The sequence below is a fragment of the Protopterus annectens genome, chromosome 3.part0 (assembly GCF_019279795.1).
Source record: "Protopterus annectens isolate FY-2018-M chromosome 3.part0, PAN1.0, whole genome shotgun sequence".
NCBI lineage: Eukaryota > Metazoa > Chordata > Ceratodontiformes > Protopteridae > Protopterus > Protopterus annectens.
The window spans coordinates 894749395-894773136 of NC_056731.1; positions in this window are offsets into that span (position 1 = coordinate 894749395).

The window sequence follows — 23742 nt, forward strand, 5'->3', positions numbered from 1 at the left end:
GCAGTCACAGCCAGTGCAAGTGACCTCTGACATAGTACATTAGCAGTGATTGTGACAGCTCCCAATATGCAGACTCCCACACAGTACCAACAGGTATCCAGGATGGCCTTAGGCACAGTCAGTTGTACTTTAAGCCACTGAAAAGACTAACTGCCAAAGACTGCACAATACTATCCTGAGGGACATCATCCATCCCCACAAAATATTGTAGTATCTGCACACCATACACAGTTGAGCCATTACACATGGACACAGAAAGTAATGTAGCCTTTGACTCTCACTGGTCAGTAAGATGCAGGGATGCATTCACTGTTGTACACCCTATACCGACAGGTTTGGGATGTAAATCTCAGACTGTCACTCCTATACTGAATATGGCAGTCATCACGACTATCATTGTGTGCAATGGCACCCTTGCTATGTCACTATGCAGGCTTATCATACAACTGTAGCTGCCACACAGGCTCCATGGTACACCAATACACAGCGTAGATAACATGTCCTATGGAGTCTGTGTCATGACTGTACACGTGTGGTCTGTGTCCTAAATGCTTTGGAGGGGATGTCTCTGGCTTCATACAGGGAGGTGTCAGATCTCTCTGTGTATCTCATGCATATCCATGACAGGACTAACACATCTCACCTGTTCTGCATGCCTACAACATCACTGTGGTATACATAGTACATGTTGGAGAGACAGGTATGTAACACAGACAGTACACCCTACATGAAACAGACCCCCCATGCATGTGAAGCACACATCTGCTGTGATACACATCATGTGCAGGTTACAAACTGAGATTCAGAGCACGACAATCATAATTGGTGCTGGGAAACTGTCTCTACTGAGCACAGGATATTTGTAGATGGGTCATCACCATTGCCACAGTTTGCAGATGTGTGAGTTCCCAAAACCCTGGTGACATTTATCAAGGGTAGCAGACCTGTTCACAGATTAGGGATGCATGGGTATGCTGAATGCAGCCACTGTCCTTGTTAGCTTGTTATACACACATGCACCTATGGAGCCATACGCTTATACTGCTCTACCTTGCTGAGGACATATTTCTGCTGTACTGACATGCCATGTTGTGCTGCTTCATCACCACTGTGTAACCATAGATTATCCCAACAGACCCCTGAAACAGAAACATAAACAGGTCCATGACACACCTGTCATTATATAAGTATACAGCCATTGCAACATCATACAACATAAGGTACACCAAACTATGTGGCATACTTGTGACAAATATCAGCATATAGTATCTGTCAGTAATCACTACAAGTGGCATGGCAAAACAACACTGCATTACACACGTACATGTTAACTAATATAGTCACCCTGTGCATCTGATACATAGCTTCATTTCACTGCATCAATGATGAGGATAACAGGGATGTGGCACAGGCATCATCACTTGCACAGGGTGTTGTGTGTGGGTGCAGGAGGCATAGGCTGACCCAACCAGTTGAAAGCATGTTTGTGAGTCAGGAAGGAAAGCAGGTAAAATGGACCATGGAAAGGTGCCGTGTGTGTCTGTAGGTAACCGGCATTTGACAGTAGGGTGTGAGTGTGTGCATATACACAGTCAAGCTCAGTGCTAGCCTTACATGTGTGTATGTTGGACAGATTTGGACAGTACATGGTAGAGTTGACAGTTCACTATCTCTGGCCCCAAACATGGGAACTGGCTCTGCCAGGAGTTGCATTGGCACCTCCATGCCCAATGTCAGAAGTAGGGCTAGTACTTGATGGTGACTGCTGTCTACTGGCACCATGTTCCCCACTGGAATGCTCAAGACCATGGGCCCATGGCCTGCCATGTCATGGTGTGGACAGCACACTCTCCTCTGTAGCACTGGATGTACTGCTACTATGGGATCATGATTGTGCATGGCCATGTGGAATCTCAACAGATGGGGTTGCTGACCTACTTCCATGAGTTTGATTCTCACCTGCAACTGCATGTTCCAGCACAGACAATGTGTAGTCCAAGACAGACACTGTCTCAGCCCACCTTCTGTCCAATGCATCATTCACCTAATCCAGGGTGTTCCCAGTGCAGTGGAGGCAATCATGGATGTTAGACTGTGCTGCATCCATAACCCTAAACAGATGTCTGGTGTTCCATTCAGAACACGCCTGTGCCTCCATGATGGCCCAAAACATGTGCCGAGAGACCCCGTGATATGACACATGCAACAGGTGGTGGACAGACAGCAGGCCTCCTACAAGTACCCCTATCAATCCACCTGTGTGGGCCCTCACCAGTTTTCTGGCTACGGCCAGTGTCTACACTCACTGGAGCCATAGTTGCCACACTTTCCTGTTCAATGTCCCCACCCTCTGACTGTCCAATATCTGTGGCCTCCAGGAACAGGGTATGTGTGGGCATACTGAAGTAAACAAAAAAGATGATAAAGTTTTCGGCTCACAACTGTTTATTGTTAGTGCTTTTGTTTACTTATTTAAGTAAACTTCATTGGGTGATGAGGTTTACTTAAGTAGATGAAAGTGCTAACAATAAATGATTGTGAGCTAAAACCTTTATCATCTTTTTTGTTTACTTCAGTTGGTTTGTGTTTTTTTTTTTCAATTTTTAGGATGTGTGGGGATACTGACTGCATGTCTACATCTGGGACAGATTCAGCCCCCAACACACCCACTTATGCCTCACTGTGGCCATCATCATCATCAGAGTCTGAAGAGACACTGACAGGTTGTGTAGGGGGCTTAGACCAACCGCTCAGTCACCTGTAATAAGAAAGAAAAAAGAGGTACATGAATATCTGTACTATTGTGTATGAAAAATCCACCAATACTCATAATAACAATGACCCTCAACTGGATTAACAGTCACATTTTTCATCTATGCTTTTGTCCAAAATAGATTTCCTCAGAACAAAATACACATTCAACTAAAGAAGTTTATAACAATCTCTTCAAGTAAATCAAGTGAAACATGACCAGTACAATTTACATTTTAATTAAATGATATGACAGTATACTTGATAAATCAACACATAAAAACCCAGTTCAACTACCTTAACAAATATATTGAAATACATGTTTCACTGCCTAATTTAATGTCCTTTCAATCTTTTGTATTTTAAAAGGCATTTTAGAGTAAATGCCTCATTTAAACCAGTTGGCTTATATTTTCTTAACTGTCACTGCCAAAGTGTTTCCATTTGTTCAACTACATTTGTGTGATTACCTCCTCTAAGATCCTTATGCACCTGTTCCAGAATGGAAAATAAAAACATTCTACCCTGTTTACACATGACATTATTTTTAAATAGGGCATTATTCTGGCCCTTAACTTTAATAGACTATAAATGTTCCTTAACAAAACAGTGTCATGCTTACCAGGACCAGAACAACAGTGTTGGCCTCTACCTGACAGACCTGTGAAAAGTTGAGGGTGAGGTAATGTCAGTACCAATGCATGTTGTAGCACAACAACATAATGCATCCATATATATCTCATATTTAGAGTACCTACTGTGTTACTTGTCGTATTGGTCACATTCTGAGTATGAGAGTACAACTGAGGTAAAACTCTCCCCCTCAAAGACATAAGATGTGACACCCACATAAAAGTATGTACAGCCTGACACATTGACTGCTACAGTATTACAATGCTGATCACAGTAAGCCTACCTGCATGCTCCTCTGCTGTGAAAACTGTGGCACCGACCTCCACAATGTATGATGTGATGGATGCTTGGGAGCTGTTGTGTGTGCCTAGGTTTGCCAGGAATTCTTCAGTGGCCATGAGTGGTTGTTCAACTGTAGGCCCTCCACCGGTGATGGCACAATCCCTGGCTACATCTGCTGCCCTTCACCGTGCAGCATTGATAATGTCTGTTGCACGGTATCAAACCTGCTCATATGTCCTGCCCTGTTGGCCACTGCTATTCACATCATGGGCAAGGTCTGCCCACAATGCAGCCCGCTGTTCCCTGTTTTGCCTCCCCCTGGACAGTAGGATGTGATGATGTTGCCTTAGTCCTTCAAGTATAATTTCATTTTCCGCATCAGAGAAGGGTGCATGGCATCTATGATACATGAATCCTGAAAGACAAAAGAAGGGGACCACATTAGAACATCTCATACGTGGAAATACATTATGTAGAGATACAGCAAGGGCAACATGGCTGGTGCTATCTACTGCCTGCTCACACATGTCATACTCCACAGTGTTCAACCATACTAAGTGTGTGAATACAACTGAGATGGCAGCAATAGTCTGGTATTCCGATGTATGCCATGACAGATACTGCTGCATGATCTTACACCCAACACTCGGGTCTACTGTGGTGTGTCCCCTATGGGCAACGCCCTGGTAATACATCATAGGAACAGTGCCACACAATTATCAGAGTGCTATTATAACCACTATAAAGGGACAGTCCAATGAGACCAGTTTGCCACAGTGACAACAGACAATGCACCCTCGATGTACAGTACAGCCTGTGTATGTGTAAGACAGCAAAAGATCAATGATATGTCATTATCACTGGTCTATGACAGCCTTGATGCTGTATTCCCTATTCCCCATACATCTATTCACCAATCTGCATCTTGTTGTAGAAAAAAAATCAGTTACATTCCTGAAGGAGTGCAGTACTCCTCTGTTGATATGTGGGGATAGTAAAGTTTTCACAAAGTCATGCTCTGTGTGAAGAAAGTCTCACACAGACTGGTTGCCCATGGCCAACTGGTTGCCTTTTAAACATGCTTCTCATCAGCAGGTGATTGCTTCTAAGCCAATCTGTGGGTTTGAAATGCTAATTACAGTTAACACAGCTGATTTGCACTATCATCAGCCAATGACATGCAACCACTGTGCAATATATAAGGCCTTCATGTAGGTTAGGGCCCCTTTCTGATATGTTTTGCTGTACATTATTGGGGTTGGGAGACTACATCATCACAGAGGGTAGGTCTGTACCATACCATAGTGATGTGTGTGATACAGTCTCCAGCTGCTGCTGCTGGTAATAGACATAAGCAGAGAGTGTGAACACTTTGGAGGGCAACAGCCTGTAGGAGTAACTGGGGAAATGTGTCAGCCTTGTTGTAGAGGCAGAGCAAGAATGAGGCTACCTTTTCCACTCCAAATAAGGCATGTGTTTAAGGTAAGCATGTTAGGCAATGGTATCACTAACAGAGTACTAGGCAACATGTTTGGTGTGTCCTTGGGTAAGATGAGGTATAAATATAAGCATATGTCCACCATTTGGGCAACTGCCAGGCCATGTGTTATAGTCTGTTAGTAATTTGCAGTGTGTATGATGGCAGGCCTTGTTACAAGCAAGGACTTGCAATGTGTATGTTAGCTGTGCAACTGTGATAATCTGCACAGTGACTTTGGAAGGACTGTGTGGTGCACACTGATATTAGTGGCCTTCATTTGCAGTACCTGCATTGACATTCTGTGTGAATGCATATTAATGCATGATGTGACACTTTATGCACATATACGTTTTGTTATAGGTATGTGTGAAGTGTGTTCCTACTTGCAGGCCTGTGACCTCCATCAGTGAAAAGCAGACATGTCATTTGAAATGCATTGTGTGGTTAAAGAGTGCATGACTCAATCATTAATTGCTGTCTTCACAATACTGTGAATTCACTTCTACACACCACTAGATTTGAGCCCAGGACTGTATGTGGCAAAATATACCATTTACAAGTTAGTTAACAGACTGAGCTACTGAGTCACTGCTGCAGCAGGTGTATTTGCAAGATATATGTGCACATATACAGGCTGCGACATACATTTTCTACATCCATCAGTATGTGCATGACTTTATATGAATGTATGTGTGCACCAGGGTCCCAGGTGAACATGTATTTTGCCATTAATGCGTTAGCAGGTGTCTTTCCACATGTTGCTGCTGAAGGGCACATTTACCTGCTATCACAGGCTTCACTTACATGCATTATTTTGTCTTTAGATTTCTAGTGGTGAACTATTGCACCAGAGTCCAAGGTACACTCCCATGTTTAATATTTTACTTTAATTACATTTTAATCAAGTTTGCATGGTGCGGCACAGCATGCAGCTCTGCTGAATCACACTTAATGACTGTAACCAGCAATTACTATGTTTTATTTAAACCCCCTGTTTTAAGTAAGAGTTGTGTGATGTGGCAGATTAAAGCAGTAGTCTGCAGGTGTGATGGTCTTGGGTTTGAAATATGGGACAGGTGCTTATTTTGTAAGTGTGTATTACAGGTTTATAAACACATATAGTCAATATAGCTCTATTTAGCTGAGCTTAGCGAAGCTGTGATATGTGGCCAGCTATGCAGCAATATGCTAAAAAAATAAAGAAAAGAAAAATGGGGAGATAGAAAAGTGGTGAAATGGGGTGCAAGCAGGGGGAAAAACATAGTGAAAGACAGGTAAGGGTGTGCAGGAAGGGTGTAGGAAAGAACCATAACTATCCATTTCTTATACAGCAACAACTGTGCAATTTGACAGAATTCGTACATGTCTTTGAACTTTCAACCCCAGAGAGAGGTGTGAAAAGGACATAACTGCATTGTCAAACCAATTGGACCAAAGTACATGTGCCCAGTGGACATGTGTATGAAATGGAGAGCTATGTATGGGATGATATATTTTTTGGGGACAGGTGCAAATTTTTTTTTTAGGTGAGAGTGGAATGTTTGGGAAGGAACATAGGTACATGTGGAGGAGGTATGTTTGGTAGGTGAGGATGGATTTCCAGAGAGACAATAGGGTACACAGGTGCAGTATTTGACACATGAGGGGGTGAACACCTTGGATAGGAAGGGTGTTGTGGAATCCAAGTGCCATGTGCCTCCAGATGGCAGCGGCATTACTCATGTCTCCACCCATGGGACTAGCGGCACTGCTCCATCACAGCCCCAAGGGTGGCAATGCTGGAGGCTGGGTACTGGGGTGAGGCTGCCCCACCAGTTCGGCCAGCATGCCCTCAATCCAGTGCAGGTGGTGGTCAAACCCACAATAGACTATCCTGTGCACCAAGACTAGCAGCTCATCCTGGGTGACAATACCCCCTCCACCACTGCTGCAGGTAGTGCAAAGGCATTAGTGGGGGTACCACCGGTCTCGGTCCCAGATGTGCTAGGACCCCGTGCCACTGCAGGTTGAGGAAAGTTAGGGGGATCAGCCAGAACCAGCCTACCTTGATGTGTTGTGGTGATGGAGGTATTGCAATACGTTAAGGTTACTAATAACCAATCCACTGTTAGTATTAACAGAATGGAACATCATTTTAATTCATGCAAATACATAAAATGTATAGTATGCATAACACAACAGTAAATACCATAACAGTCAGTATGGTAACAGCATGCCAGTAATAAGTAAATTATAAGGGCAACAAAATAGTTAGTTTAACAAAGTATGTTAATAGTGAATCACAATAACACATATTACATCACATTTTGCAAAAATATAGTTAGTTTAACAACATATATTAATATTAAATAATAACAATAATAAATAACAATAATAAATAAATGAAGATAAGGGGTAGGGTGGGGGAGAGAGAGAGAGAGAGAGAGAAGCAATCAATTACTGACAATGCAGACTATATCCCTGAAAACACTGCTACTAAATACTCTACAGGTGTGTAGTGTCAGCTCTGAGTACAGTGACTATAATTCTCCTATCACTGATGTAGCATGTGCATACCTCTCAAGCTATTAGCATAGGTCAGTATAAGCCAATGAATAACAAATGCATTTACACTACTGCACAGAACACTTTCACATAATGTGGACTTCTATAAGTACCAAGGTGCTCTGTAAGCAGATAATACATTGCATTCCAGGAAATACTTTATTCTGGTAATACTGTGACAGACTGATTAGGCAGTTTTAATTACATTACACGAAAGTGTGACACTTGAGAGGCATGTTTGTGTACAGTACATCATCTAGACATCCGTCAGGCCTTAGTTGGTAGGCATGAGAATAGAACCCAATAGCTGGGACTGCAGGGGACATCTGCAAAAAAAATATCTTTATTGGTATTGCTGATAACTGTGTGTGAAATGTTAGCGCAATCATATCTGCTCATAACTTGGGCTATCTCAGCCATATACCATATACCATATACCATATATCATTTGTTCCTGGAGTGTGAGAAAAAGAGAGCAGTATGTGACTGAATCCATTTTGCATTCTAGAACTATTACAGTGTTACACATGACTGCAGCAACCTTACCATAGACAAATAATGCCTACAGCTCTACTGCAATGGTTATGGAAACACAATCCTGCTGTACACCATTTTGCTTACTGTTATTAGCATTGTTTATTGTTTATTGCAATACAGTTGTTATTGTCCATTTCTTGCACTCCAGCTCTAATTGCCTGCTTATTGCACTACAGTTCTACTTGCCCATTTATTGCACTACAGTTTTTATGGTGTATATTTTATTGCAGTAAATGCTCTACTCTTTCTTGCTTATTATACTACAGTTAGCATAATAAATCTGTATGTGTGCAACCTGGCCAGGTGCTTGACATGGGCTTTGGCACTGGGAGCCATCTCAGCTGCAGCTGTTGTGAGAGAAGTGCACCATTATGCATACCAGTTATGCAGACATTCAGCTTGCATATTGGTAGAACAGAAGAAAAATTACTTACATATTTGTGGGGCATTCCCTGTTCTAGCTTCTTGGACGCATGTGTCCAAGGTTCCCCTCTTTCTCCTCTTCAGGTTGTCACAATGGTCATGACATTGCTCACCTGTGTAGTGGATACCAGTAACACCAGTGAGTTCCCTGGACAACTGGCTCCAGGCCTCCGCTTTACACTCTAAGCCCTGGAAACAACCCTACAGCAGCCTGGGTTCATGATATTTAACCAGTAGCCCAACAAAGACTCTGGACTCCTGAATAACCCATCTCTGCACCTGAAAGTGTGCACCTTCACCAGCACTGCCTGCCATATCCACAGTAGATAAGACTCCAAAGACTGTTGCAGTATTCCCACTAATTGTGCTTAATATAGACTGTTTTCCTGACCTTACACATCACTGAGTAATATTCAAAAAAGTGCCGTGTTGCTTAGTAGCACACAAACTAGCAAAGCACGCAACCAGGGGTTTAGTTCAGCTTAGTACCATGCAAACAAAAGTAGCACAGCACTGCCATATTTCACAAATTTGTCTTTAAAATTAAATATATATATATATATATATATATATATATATATATATATATATAGTAAATTGATTTATAGACATCTTATCATTGGTATGGACTCAAACCCAGGACCTATTAAACATTAGGCTATATTTCTACCCATTTAGCTACTTGGATATTATGAAAACTAGTATACCTTCGCATAGACTACTGGGCTACCTGTTATCACTGCTAAGTACCACAGCACACCACACAAACACACTTAAATATACCCAGACATAAATAATTAATTACATCCAGTTTTTATTTTTAGATGTCTTGCAACTGTTGGCTATGTATGTATGAGCACCTCTTGGGCCTGAGGTGCTCCGCACTCTGTAGACAGCAATTAAAATTGCATAAATACATAATTATGATAATTAATGGCATCTGGTTTCTATTTTTAGATGTCTGGCAGGTGTCAGCTGTCTAAATGTGAGCACAGCTTGGCATTGCTGCACTCCGTACCACGCAAACATGCAAAAAATGGAAAAAATATTTAAATTTAAATATTGCACATTTGACCTAATTCACTGTGTTTCAGCAGTAGCGGGGAGCAGTACAGGCCATCCATGACCACACGTAGTCTCTACACTTTTCTCTACACCGATTCAATAACCCTGTTTCTATATACTCCCTCAACAGCATGCCATCATTAATATGCATGACTTGCTGCTGAGGAGGAACCATGGCTGTGCACATGGATACATTTTGTATAGGCTCTATGTGGAGCCTACTTGGATTTTATTAAATCCTGGGGTACTTTTTTGCAACTTTGTAGTATTAGATATCGGTAGCAAGCATTATCTTGATTTCAGACTGAGAAAGTAAAGAGTCATCATTAATAGCATCTGTAAGGATACCAGTTGTTTTAGAGACCAGTATCCAGTCCAATAAGCTGGATCTTTTTCTTCTTTTTTCTACCCGTATTAGCAGGGCAATTATTTTGTATAGCCATTGAGAAGAAAGGGACCATTTTGATAAGTAATAGTAGCCCTGTCTATATTTAGTGTCTATATCACGTTATGGAAAGTTTACTTAATTGAATCAATAAAGGTCAAACTTTATTGATCGATTAAGTAAAACATCGAATAACGTGAAAAAGAAAAATTAAAAAAAAACTAAATGGCGTAGGCAGAGGGGCAAGCTCCCGTGCACCCCCACACCCCCCCTGTATATATCAACTTCAAGACTGCACTACATTGAGATAAATGGAAATATCCCCTTACGGAGATTTCCGTTTACTTGGACGATGTTCTTCACTTTCGATATTGTCATGCTGACAATATCAGACTTGATATTGTCAGCTTATGACAATGTGAAGTAGATTCTATATTTATGCCTCCTGCAAATATAGGTTCCAGATTAGCACTAGATAGAATTCAATGGGATGAATCTTGTAGTATGTATACATAAACGATTTGTGTGGTTCTACAGGGAATGTGATTATTATTTATTTATTTATTTATTTTTGACTTATGGGCTGTGTTTATATTAAAAAAATATATGGTTTAGGTGGCATTTTGTATGTAGTTATACCTCCTTTCTTGTTCAAAGACATTATAACCTTTAGGGTTAAATACTTAATTTTATATTGTTTTTTGGATACGTTTTATAATGTAATAGGTTAAATGTTTTGCCGGCTTGGAAGAAATAATTTAGTTTAATTTTATACAGTGGAAAACATTCTTTTGAGTGACATATGATACTTTTTTGTCAAGCCAAGACCAGCAAACAAAGAAAAATTAAATACAGCACAGTCACAATCCAGTATAACATTTTATTAAGCATCATTCCTCAAGGGACGTCTTCAGAAAGAAAAGACACGTGTAACTTCCTAGTTTATATCCCCATCTAGGCAATCAAATTCCTCAAAAATCAGTCCCATGTATAAATAATAAATATTGAATATATTAAAGATTAAAACATATAAACACTTTAATTAATAACATTATGTTTTCATTTCAAAACATAATTGACAAATAATCATTGAAGCCAGATAGCTGATTGGCCCATAAATCAAACTGGCAAAATAATTCTCTACACAAAACTTGATTCTGCCACTCTCCACCTCTGTTGTCAACACCCACTTTTTATAAAATGAAAAAAATAAATATATTAAAATTCTTACAAGTCACCTTATGCATTGCCAATCCATTGTTCATATCATTATTCCTAATAAAATATTAATAATGTTGATAAATTCTCATTTTCAATTCATTTTCAGTTTTACAGACATAAAACAGGACATGCAGTGCATATAGTCAAATAAACAATTATTTTTGTATTGCATATAAAATAAACCTTGCAATACAATGTCCTATTACCTAATATAACAAACTTCAATTCATATAAAAATTTACAAAAGTTACATCACTGACAGGTACCATACCATTAGGTTTGTTGGATTTGACCACATTTTTTACATGTTTCAATATACATTGTGATAGTCCTTCCCCTTAAAAAAAAAGAAAAACTTGGCTGTGTACCAATTTTGTCTTTGACATCTGGAAAATTATTGAAACTATCCCGCTGTCTAGACAAGATATCCCTAATATCTGGGCTTTTCATAGAAAAAGATACACACATGGCTCTGCCGAAATCCAAGTCAGTTTGAAGGTACTATAAAACCATGTGAAATTAATGCAGATTTATTATGTCTGTATCCTTAAATTTCCAAGTCAACCTCTGTAACTAATTTCAGTGATATTGTCTTTCTAAAAAAGATTTACATACACTATCCATATCCCATTAGAACACATTATCTGATGACTAATTGGACAATCCCACAAATTGTCCCTTGACTACCTTATGTCTCATTCAATAAGAGTGATAAGAAGTAAAATGAATCTAAGAATTACTAAATGTAGACTTACAATGCAGATTAGATTCAAAACAATTTCCAATATTGTTCTTATAGATAGCAATATCCAAAAAATCAACAGATGATTTAGACAAAATAAAGTTAAAAAATAATAAAGTAGTACTACTACAAATCCATTCAAAGAACTGTGTTAATTGGTTAGCTGTTCTTTGCAACAAGATAAACATGTCATCTAAGTAGCAAGAATACCTAGATATCTATTCACATAATTCATGTTTAAATAAAGAATGCTCCTCACAAAGACAAAGTACCAAACTGGCAAAATTAAGGGTTGCTGCAGTCCCCATGGCAACTCCAGATGTCTGTCTGTAAAATCTCTGTTTGAACATAAAATAATTATTATTTAAGGTAATTTCAATCAACTCAACAATGAGCTGATTATCAGCATTGGTTAAAAATCTTTTCTTGAATAAAGGTTTGCTAAGCACTCTAAGCCAGTATCCTGAGGGATAACCATGTATAAATTCTGAATGTATGCAGTAACCAATAATGCTTTTACCTCAAATTCCATATTTTTCAAATTGCTCAGTAGATGCCATGAGTTCATGACTACATGTTGAAAGTGCTCCAAAATTACCTTCAAATTACAGCCTGTGAAGATCACATCTGACTTAGTTTTACTACCATGTGCTGAACTGATAAGCCTCAATGGTGGATCTATGTGATCCTTATGTACCTTCAGAATGTCATAGATATATGGCATAATAGGGTGTTTAACATGTAAAAACTCAAATAATTCAGGTGTAATCAATTGATGCAACACTAAATCATTCAGAAAGGCCTCAATCTTATTAAAAGCTATATTCAATTCATTTAAAGAAACTGAAGAATAGAACTCATCATCATTTAAAATAGAAAATATTTTTGAACTAGAAATAATAGAATTCATAATAACAACTCCACCCCTTTGTCAGGTTTCATAATTCTAATGTTATTGTCTCTCAGTAGTTGATATAATAAATTCCATTCATCAATCATTAAGTTAAAAAAAAACATGTTTTCTTTTAATTAATGGAAAGACACACAGTGTTGTTGGGTTGTATAAACTATGTCTCTGTAACCCACTTACATAATTTAAATTTGTAGAAGTATTAGAAAATAAATAATAAAGATTTAATGTACATATAAACATTTTCACATTAATTAAAATTTAATACTGACCCTCCTAGCTAGTAAAAAATAAATCCTTTATTAAATAAATTCACATGAGTTTGAGTGATGACCAGATTACTGAAATTAAATATGTCTACATTTCCTGGAATGACTCTGTCTTTGGAGTTCAAATTTCTCCTGAATGGGGATGATTTATTGTTAAGTGTATCACAATACTCTACTGCTTGTTTTGATATTTAGTATACCGTCATTTCTGTCTGTTGTTCTAAGATGCATAATAATTCTCCTGTTACTTGTTCACAATTTGCTCAGATCATCTCTGTTGCTTTTGAATGAAAAAATCATTGTCATTACAAAAATCATTATTCACCCTCCCTTCAGTATTCAAATGAAATTCATTCAAACTACCCAAACAATTCCTTTGAGCATATCCGTTTCTATTTACAGTGGCATATTTTTCCTAGAATTCCATCTGAGATTAACTGTCATAGGCTATTCAACCATTTACCCACAGGTAACCGAAAACTTGTGTTATTGTTGAGTGCGTTTTTTCTCAAATTGATTTTCTTTGCTCAATTGTTCTTGAGCTGCTCATCTAATTTTGTGAACACCCTTTCATATTCAATGAGCTATAATGGAAAAATCAAATCATTTTTGACAGCCATGTCCATAACAATAATCTCTCTCTGTGTGTAATTCTTGCACCTGCAAATGATTGTGTTTAATTAAAATTTTTAAAACTCAGTCCCAGTCTTATAGAAAAAAAAAAACAATCAGTTTGCCATGTAATGGGGATTCCTCAGTAACCCCAAATGGAAACTTAAAAATCCACAAGCCCTTTTTAATAACTTTAAATTTGAAACATTCCATAAATTAGGCATTGTCTATTTGCAATGTCTTAAATTTGGACAAACTTTTATTAAAAACTTCAGATTGATGAGCTAATAACTTCCGGTCATGTTTCTCATTTCCCGACTCAAATAGGTGGATGTGTCAGGAGTATCCAAAGCTTGCTTAATCATTTGCAGAGTAACTATTTCAGTGTAAGTTCTCTTACTACCATGGGCTTGTGAAGACTGCAATGCTTGTCTATTGATATCAGTCAATCCCATTGTTCACACTGTCACCCTCAGCAATCAAACTCGTATGACTGGAAGAATGCATAACATACTGTGGAAGTTGTAACAACAATTGATATATGATACTGTTATTGAAACATGAACAGATATTAAAATCATGCTGTATGGAGTTCTTTGTTTAATAAAATTTGGTTATCCGTTTTTGTTATAATTATTCAAGTAATTAGAATAGTAATTTCTGATTTTTAGAGGAGTTTGAGGCAGTTGAACAGATATAAAGCAGAGCACAGAAGCAAAGTCTTCATTACCAATAAGGGCATATAGGAATCTAGAGCAAACATTCCTGCTTAGTGGAGAAGTGACCACTTGACGATCATTACTATATCCATGAGAATCCTGACAAATGCCCACCATGGCCATGCTAGCAGATGGATGTGCTTTGTATAGTTACAAGCTAGGCTTATGCATATGTATACATTATTTCAGAGACAGCATCACTGTCCCCGGGCGACTCTCTCATTATACACGGACAATCCCATTGCCATGGCTAATGCTCTTCTTGTTTTTATTTGGAGATGCTCCACAAGACCATTAACTCAGGGTTCCATGGTTCCCTAACATCCCACTACTCAGTGCAACACCTACCATGACCCTTTGGCCATTCATGGAATCATGGATGGTGATATTCTACTGCTAGACCACATAGGGGGGTACAACAGGGTTACAGTACAGGTTACCAAAGGGGTACACCATCAGTTGGGCATTATACCGCAAGTCCTTTTTCATTAGGTCCACATGATACACCTGGCCAGCTTTCAACTAATGGAAGCTCCACCCATTCAATGGAGGATGTAACCTCTGACTCCACCTAACTGCCTAGTTGAGTGTGTAGCTACCACATCCAACATCCATAACACTTTCACTTTAGTCAGTAACTCCTGCCACTCTTCAGCCTGGTGCAAATGATAATGATGATAATCATAATGACTGTGCTCTGTATACTCCTTTGGACTGTGTGGGTAAGATAAAGTTTAATGCACAGTTCAACTAATCCATGCACAGTACTGCATATCCTGGATGTGTTAATGCATGCATTAGTTTTATTTTTTTTATTTTGTGTTTTCCTTGTCATGGCTCATAGTTGAGGAACAGAAACTGCCTTTTTTGCCAGTGCCACAAAGTTTTGCACCCACTTCTGCATTGCATGGAGTATCACTTATTCCTATTTCATTGCTGCCACATGTTGATCTAGGTTCTATATTATTTTGTTGAAACTGAAATGAAAGAATGCTCATTTGTCAAACACCTATTCAGTGAAAACACTATTCATCAACTGACATTTTAAGCAAAAAGTTTCCTAGGGAAACCAGATGGTTGGCCACCATCTTGAATTTACCCTTTTCCCCACTTTAGTGTGATCTCGTGGTTGGTATATTTAGTTATGGGGGTGTGGGGGCATCGCCCCCAACCTGCGTAGGTGTTAAGTTTTATGGTTTTGTTTATGGTCCCTATGGTTGCTAGAGCAGACTACCTTCAGTTTGCCCTAGGAAACCTTTTGCTTAAAACACCGGTCGATGAATACTGTTTTTGCTGAATAGGTGTTCAACAAATGAGCATTCACTCATTTGCGTTTCGACAAAGTGATATAGACCCATTGGTTTATGTCAAGCCCACATTGTAGCTACTGTTGAAATACCTTATTGTGCGGTAAAGCTGTGGTAAAGCATCAACTACAGATGTCTTACTGTATGTCCCTGAAGCATACAGCAGCATGAAAGCAAATGCATTCAAGCAGCAGAAATGGGCTATCAGAATACATATTGGATGATGTTCTGTGTCTCTGACAGTGGAATGTTATAAATCATCTCTGCCACCTAGTGAGAACTGCAGCTAGTCATCAGCCATGGTTCCAAGGCATAGCCTGCATCACTTGAAACACACAACACTGGACACCAGTATGAGAGGTCTGCAGCCTACCATCATGGAAACAACATGTCAAGTACTCTGTGGGTGATGATATGTGCATCTACCAACTAGATGACCTATGGAAAATCACAGCAAATGAAACATTTGTATAGGTCACATGTGTGTCAGATGTGGGGAATACATGACTTCCATAGAAGGAATACAGTCACATTGTATATACTACTTCATGCAATGTATACCACCTTTTAACTGATGGAGTGAAAGCTGTTCTGGTTTATATACTGGCAACATGTGGAGCAGGTGGGACTTCAGTATCACTAAGGATGCAGATAGTGGCCCCTACAACCTTAATAAAACAAGTTATGTCATGGAATGCCTTCATACTGGTGGTTCTAACCTCTGCTGTCCATTGAAACTAAATATGCTCTTCCACATGCTGTTGCATCATGTTATGGACCTAGTGTTGAATTCACAAGACTGATACTTATGAAACTCATTTTGCTTCCCTTTTCATGGACTGAGACTTCGGGTCCACTGGGACAAGCATTCTATGCATATCCCTTAATTTCATGAGAGGGTGGCATATATACTAACTCCCATAAGTTGCCTCTGCCTACACAAGAGTGATTCACAATGTTCTAGGAATGGAAGAGATGCTATGTTAGCCTCTGGTGGACCTATCTGCAATGTAAGGGTCAGCAACATGCACTGCCTCAAAAGATCGCCACTAACAGATGTTGTTCTGTTAATTCTGAGGCTACTCCTATTATCATAATGTCAGTAAAGAGCCTCTACACCAGAAAATATTGACATCCAGAGTAAATGATCACCATGGCTCATCTCACTACTCTTATATGCTTCCGAGTCACTCGATTATGTATAAGTTCATTATTTGACTGCAAGATGGCTATCATCTGCATGTTGACACACATTTGCATTCCACTATGTAGTCATTTGCATACGATGCATTCCATGCTATTTCTCTAGTTATGCAGTGGCACTGCATATGAATCTCATCTGACCTCTTCCTGCATGCCACTGCTCATGGTGCTATTTTGCATACCATGCACTGTATGTTTCTGATTACTATCCATGATGTCAGACTTTAACTTGAGCTTTGCTACCTTTCCAAGCCTGGAAAGCATTCATTATTTCAGCTTGTTGGTATGTGTACTTTGAGATGTATATAACACAGAATGCAGTAACACTTTACAATTCACATAAGGCTTGGTAAACTAAAACATAGTAGTGATGGGTTAACTTAGGTAGTGAACTGGCATGGCAATGTGTTTCAGATGCTATTGTTCTGTTAGATATATGTCCTGTCATACATGAATTGCCAGCAATTCTGTGTCCCACAGAATAAGGATTTTATGCCATAAAGTATTGTTATACAAACAAGTTTTTGTGTTCTTGGTCTATAGCAATACTTTTAGTATTGAATCCAGGAATAAATATGTGCAATATACAATATTACTTTAGACAATTTAATTTGTAAAGCCTGTATAATTATTGCACAACAATACCTGTAAAACAAGTCTACTTTCACCTACCTAGGAAAATATCTAGGCTAGCATTTATAATCAAATATATTAAAATACACAGCAATCTCATCAGCCTTACACAGAGCACAAGCACTTATATGCTACTACTGAATTTTCTTTCAATTTACTTCTGCATTTTTCTTTAGGAATACTTCAGGTACAACACCTCTATTCTCCGGGTCTATATCAGGACATCGAAGTATTAAAACTTTGAATGTTCTGATATCGAGCACTATTCAGCGAATGCTAAGAATAGCGAAGCTGCAGAACAGCGAATTCTTTCCTCGGGAAAGAATTTGGTTGGTTGTTTCTGTGGCTTAGCTATTCTTAGCACTGTGGTGGAAAGTTATGGGTTGGGTTCAGGTAAGTGTGCGATTGTCTGTACGTTAGGGTTAGGGGTGGGTTAAGTGAGTTAGGGTTAGGGCACAGGTTAGGCATGTGTGTGATAGTGACAGACTTTAGAGTTAGGGACGGTTTAAGTGAGTTAGGGTTAGGGAGCGGGTTAGGTGAGTGTGCGATAGTGACGGACCTTAGGTTTAGGGTTTGGCGATAGTGACGGACCTTAGGGTTAGGGTTTGGGTTAAGGTAAGTAGGTAGATAGTAGTGTATGTTTAGTTTAGTTTAGCGTTAGGTGTAGGAATTTATGTGTATGTGTGTGGTTGCTGCTTGTTTGATGTGCTTGTGTTGTGTGTATGTGTTTCGGAGCAGCAGATTTTTTTCCATGGGAAAACAATTTGCTGTTCTGAATGTTTGATATTTTCGTGTTTAGATGTTTTGGGGCCGATGAAAAAGCATTTGCTATTTTCATCTTTCGATAACGTGATATAAACGCTATTCTCCATGTAGGAGGCATTGGTTTTCTTCATGTGTGCACTGTTCTATATAATTCCATGCAGTGTTCATCTTCAATATGCTGTAACGTCCATTTCTATGATTTGTTATACTACAGGCAGAGTGTTCTGCTTGTAGGCACTTTACTATGTGGCACCATATTTGTCAGATGCAAACTATGCTACTCACAGAGCATAAATATTTTTGTCCTACAGAGATTCTTACTCCTTGTCTGGTAGTTTTAATCAAGTTCTGTGACCTGTGGTGAGCACTTCAGCTTTTGCAGTTTCTGTTGACTGCTGCTTTTACTGCACTGACTAGATAAACCAACAAAAACATTATCCTAGCACACTGTGCCCAACAGATCACTTTGAACAAGTTAGATTATCTAGTACCCCTTAAGATAAGCGTTTAGCCATTTCACAATGACTTGTGAAGAAACTACCTCTGTGCAAGATCTACATCTTAAAAGAAGTTTCATATGTCTATTGTTGTAAGAGAGTTCTTCTATATTGCACAGCTTATAAACAAAGCGATTGTGTCTACATCTAGGGATGTAGTTTCCCCTTTACTCAGCCCTCATTAGGCCGATCATTGCATGTATTTGTCCAGACACTTGCAACAACTGAAATGACCTCAGACATACCTTAAGGATAGAAGGCCTAAGCATATCCTACACGGACCGACTCAAAGCCATGTCACTAATCTCAGTATCTTAAGACTGCTAAGAGGTGACCTATGTCTGACATAGAAGGCATCCTCCAACCAAATACTCATGAATTTACTGCACATCAGCAAGTCAAACTGCATCAGAAATACTTTGTTTAGGGATCTAAACTTCTGCAACATTAATAGAATGGTTTGGAGGAACAGATATTTCTCACAGAGGATACCGTTGCTGTGGAAAAGACTCCCCATTCACATAAAACAAAGTTCATTCCTGTCCATATTCAAGTGCAACTTAGATCTATGGATGGGAAAAAAACAAATTATCCCTGGACTGCCCCTTGTTCTACTAATGAATAGAGGCAGCTGCTAAATGCTTTATCCCAAGCATGGAGGTGTTTCCCCTCAAATTGTCTATGGTATGATCCCGGTTATTCACATTATGGGTTATACATAATTATTTACCATGGGATGGGCAAGGCAAACCTATAACCAAATGGGGTAGGTTATTTGGAGAACAAAAATGAAAATTATGTAGGCTTAAAATGGGCTACAAGGACAGCTAGCCTAGTACTTATCTATGAACCTATAAAAAAAAAGTCATAAATAAAAATGAGTGTTATTCACACAATACACTTAGCAATTTTGGCCTGTGTCAAGACTTTATCAGACTATGAGTTTTCCCTTGCATAAAATATTTAAAGGATAAAAAGTTATGTGGTTTAATTACGTGACAGAAGCTAATGCTACAATCTAATTCTGTTGATGTTCTGCCTATATAAAAACCTTTTGGCACACTTCACATACTGTATGTCTATGTAGACAGCACAGGTTGATTTACAACTAAAGAAAACAAGGGCCATGATAGTTTTGCCATTCAAACTTATTTGAGTGACTCCATTATTGAAGAATTAACATTTGTTCAATTCCCAAATGTGTTTTTTTAAGTATATCCTTTATGCTTTGGTTTAGCAAATCCAATTTTTTGCAAAGAAGCATTTCTTTTATTTATTGATTTTATATATTTATTTTACATTTGTTGACCAGGATAGTCCGACTCGATTCATGTCCATTTTCAGCGGAGGCCTGGGGAGAAAAGCTCCAAGGTAAGCAGATACAATAAAAACAATGAAAACATATTACAAATATGGTATAGACAAATAATACATAAGCAAACATGAATAGACAAGTTCAACAGGTTACAGTTATTCTCTGGTGACAGTCAGGGGTAAGTTCAGCAGTAATCTGATTAATAGATTTTTCACATTCTTGATGAGAGTTAGCCAGGCTTGTTGCAGTGGCAAAGCCAGTTTAGTGCCAGATGTTGTTTGAGTCTAGTTTTAAATTGGCCTAGGGATCAACTAATCAACTATATGTGTTAATCATCCTTCATTTGATATACTGCCTTTTCATGTCACACTAGAATACAATATGCCTTACTGTGACATCTGTATCCCACAATGTTGGATGCCCTTTATTTTTATATACCTTTGTTGCTCCCTGTTCTTTTTTGCATATTGCACTTTACCTAAAACACTGTATGCCAATGGCTAGCTCTGTTGGGTACCGCATGTTCTCCATCTGTCAGTGAGAACTTGTCCACTTTCCACATACATGTTCCTTTGGGCTATTTACTTTCCACATTCACCCTTTCTCCCTAAACTTGTGTGCTTAGATGACACTGGCCACTTCTCCTACCTGAAAAATCAGTCAAACACTATGTCATAATAGTAAGTCGTAAAATGACATACCATAAATCTAATTCATATTTGGCATGATCCCTTCTGATGCTTGACTGCATCCTGTGCACCCCTACCGGATGTCTCCAAATGATAGAACACTAGTCTATCAATGTGAGTTTCATGTTGCACCTGTTAGGATATGACAAGCAGTACTACATTTCTATGATATGATAGTTTAAACATATAGATGATGTAAATTACCATTTTTGTCTCTTGGAAGACAACCCCCAAACAGATCTCTTAGAAAACATGCTCATATAATTTTGCATTATTTATATTACTTATTTTACATTCTGAAGACATCCAATCCTAGCTTTACTCTCAAGGTGAATTTCTTGGCATCTGTGTCTCAAACACATGCATAATAATCAGGTTTTGACTTGATACACACTCATAAACCTCTATATTTTATAGTTTATGTTGTGTTATGATTGTACTGTAATTGCACAATGTATTGAAAATGTTCTGTAATTGAAATTGACATCTTGTTCTCCCAGGTCATCAGTTATTTTTTTGCTTATTTGAACAACCTAGTTGCTAAGATATTGGTAATAAATAAAATCTAAATTTCACAGACAGTCCATTCTTATTCAGGTTAAAAACATCAAGTTAAATTAATCTGCCTGTCTGAATCTATGTTTCCCAGTTAATATTACAAAAGAAAATGCTTTGCAATGACTAACTCCATTCTGAAATCAGAGCTCACTGCATTAGATGATGTGACAATTGATTTGAAGTTGTTTGATGTGGCTCTACAGATTTTTGTTTTTGCACACCTTATTTCTCTCACTACAAGAACTGCTGATTTATACTTTCTGTTTTTTCCTGTTCCTTGTGGCATAGCAAGATTTGTAAAAAAACAAGGATTTTTATAGTCAAGAAATATGAAGAAATTTGAACCTGTGCATTTCAGAAATATTCTATAATTATTGTATAAATTATAATGATTTAAAGTGACTTGTGTTTGATGAGGCACTACAATACATTAGTGATATCTTTCTGAGGACATTCCATAGAATGGTTCCATTTCAGAAGCAGAGAATCTGAATTCTGAATTTACCCTGACCAACTCCAAAATTTAAAGACATGATGCTATATAAAGGAAAAGTGCAGGCTACTTGCCACTATGGTTGCATTCTCTATGCAAATGATTTTGCAAGGCTAGATATTAGGTAAAGTGTTTGTTTTTAAAAAAGGGGGGTCTATCAAAAGGAACTATTTTCTGGATTAAGAGAAAATAATTCTCAACAAATTTTGAACATTTTTGGAATGCCAATGAATAGCTCCTGAATCCTGTCCATATTCTCACTTCTTCCCAATTTCCTCAAAATAACCACAATAGTATTGTCATAGGGTGGCCACGGTGGTGCAGCGGTTGGCGTTGTCACCTCACAGCAAGAGGTTCTCTGGTTTGATTCTCGGCTGGGGTGCCTTCTGCATGGAGTCTGCATGTCCTCCCTGTAGTCGCGTGGGTTTCCCCCGGCTGCTCCGGTTTCCTCCCACATCCCAAAGACATGCAGTAGGCGGATTGGACACTCTAAATTGGCCCTAGGTGTGAGTGTGTGTGTGTCTTCTGTGGAAGGTTGGGCATCGGGCTGGCAACTTGACACTGTAAAACTCCACTGCCAATCATGAGCAGGCAGATGATCCGCTGTGGCGACCCCTAACTGGGAAAAGCTGAAAGAAGAAGAAGAACCACAATAGTATTGTCATCTTCTTTCAACCTTACCTTAAAAGATTCATTTCAGGGAATTTACAGTAATGACTGTTGACATACCCCTACATAGTTCATAAGCTGAAACCAGAATCTAGTTTTATTGACAATTTACCTTTCAATCAAAGAAGGATCCTGCAGTGTCAAAGTAGATAGAAAGTATATCTAAAACTCAACATTTCTCACTTTGTTGCTCTGTCAAAAATTGTGGAGAAATGCATATATGCCCTGTTCTTGCAACAGCTAATTGATAATAATACCATATCTTACAATAAAAATAGCCTTAGACTCAGTCATGCTACAGGCACAAGTCTGACTGATATCATTGAGTATCTCCCCATACATTTGAACTGTAACAAGGTTGTTGGAATACTGCTAAGGCATTAACTGCAGTTGGCCATTTCCAGCTTTTGGAACAGTACAGATAATGAGATGATGACCACCAGACATGCTACAGACTACCCATACACATAGGAGGTGTGGTGGCACATTGTCTCACCAAGGCAGAAGAATTAGGGTAGTTTGTACCATGGCTGGTGGCCAACATTTGCTATATGTACTATTTTTATTTCTGGTAATACTGCCCCGGCAGCTGTATTGGCCAGATTACTTATCACTGACTGTGAACGAGCTGAGAGCTCATTGACATCCTGGGTATTAATAGCCTGTTTTTACTTCTTCCTTGATTTATCTTAATGTATAACACTTGAATAATTCTATCATATGTAAGTGAAAATGGAGAAACACATTGCCACTAACACTATCAACAATAGTATGGAAAAGTGTTGTGTACTATAATATGCAAAGCTTTTGTGCTCTTGTTGGTAGTGTTGTACGTGGTGTCATTTGTCGAGTTTCAGCTTTTGATCTTCTTATTTTAAAGGGACTATGTAACTCATATGAACCTGACAGTAAATAGCTCAAAGGAACACAATTGCCTATATTCTGCAGAATGTTTTAATGCCAGTTGTCATAGGAACAATAATATCCTTGTATCTTCTATCTTTTTTGACCTATCAAAAGCCTTTGATATGGTTTTACAT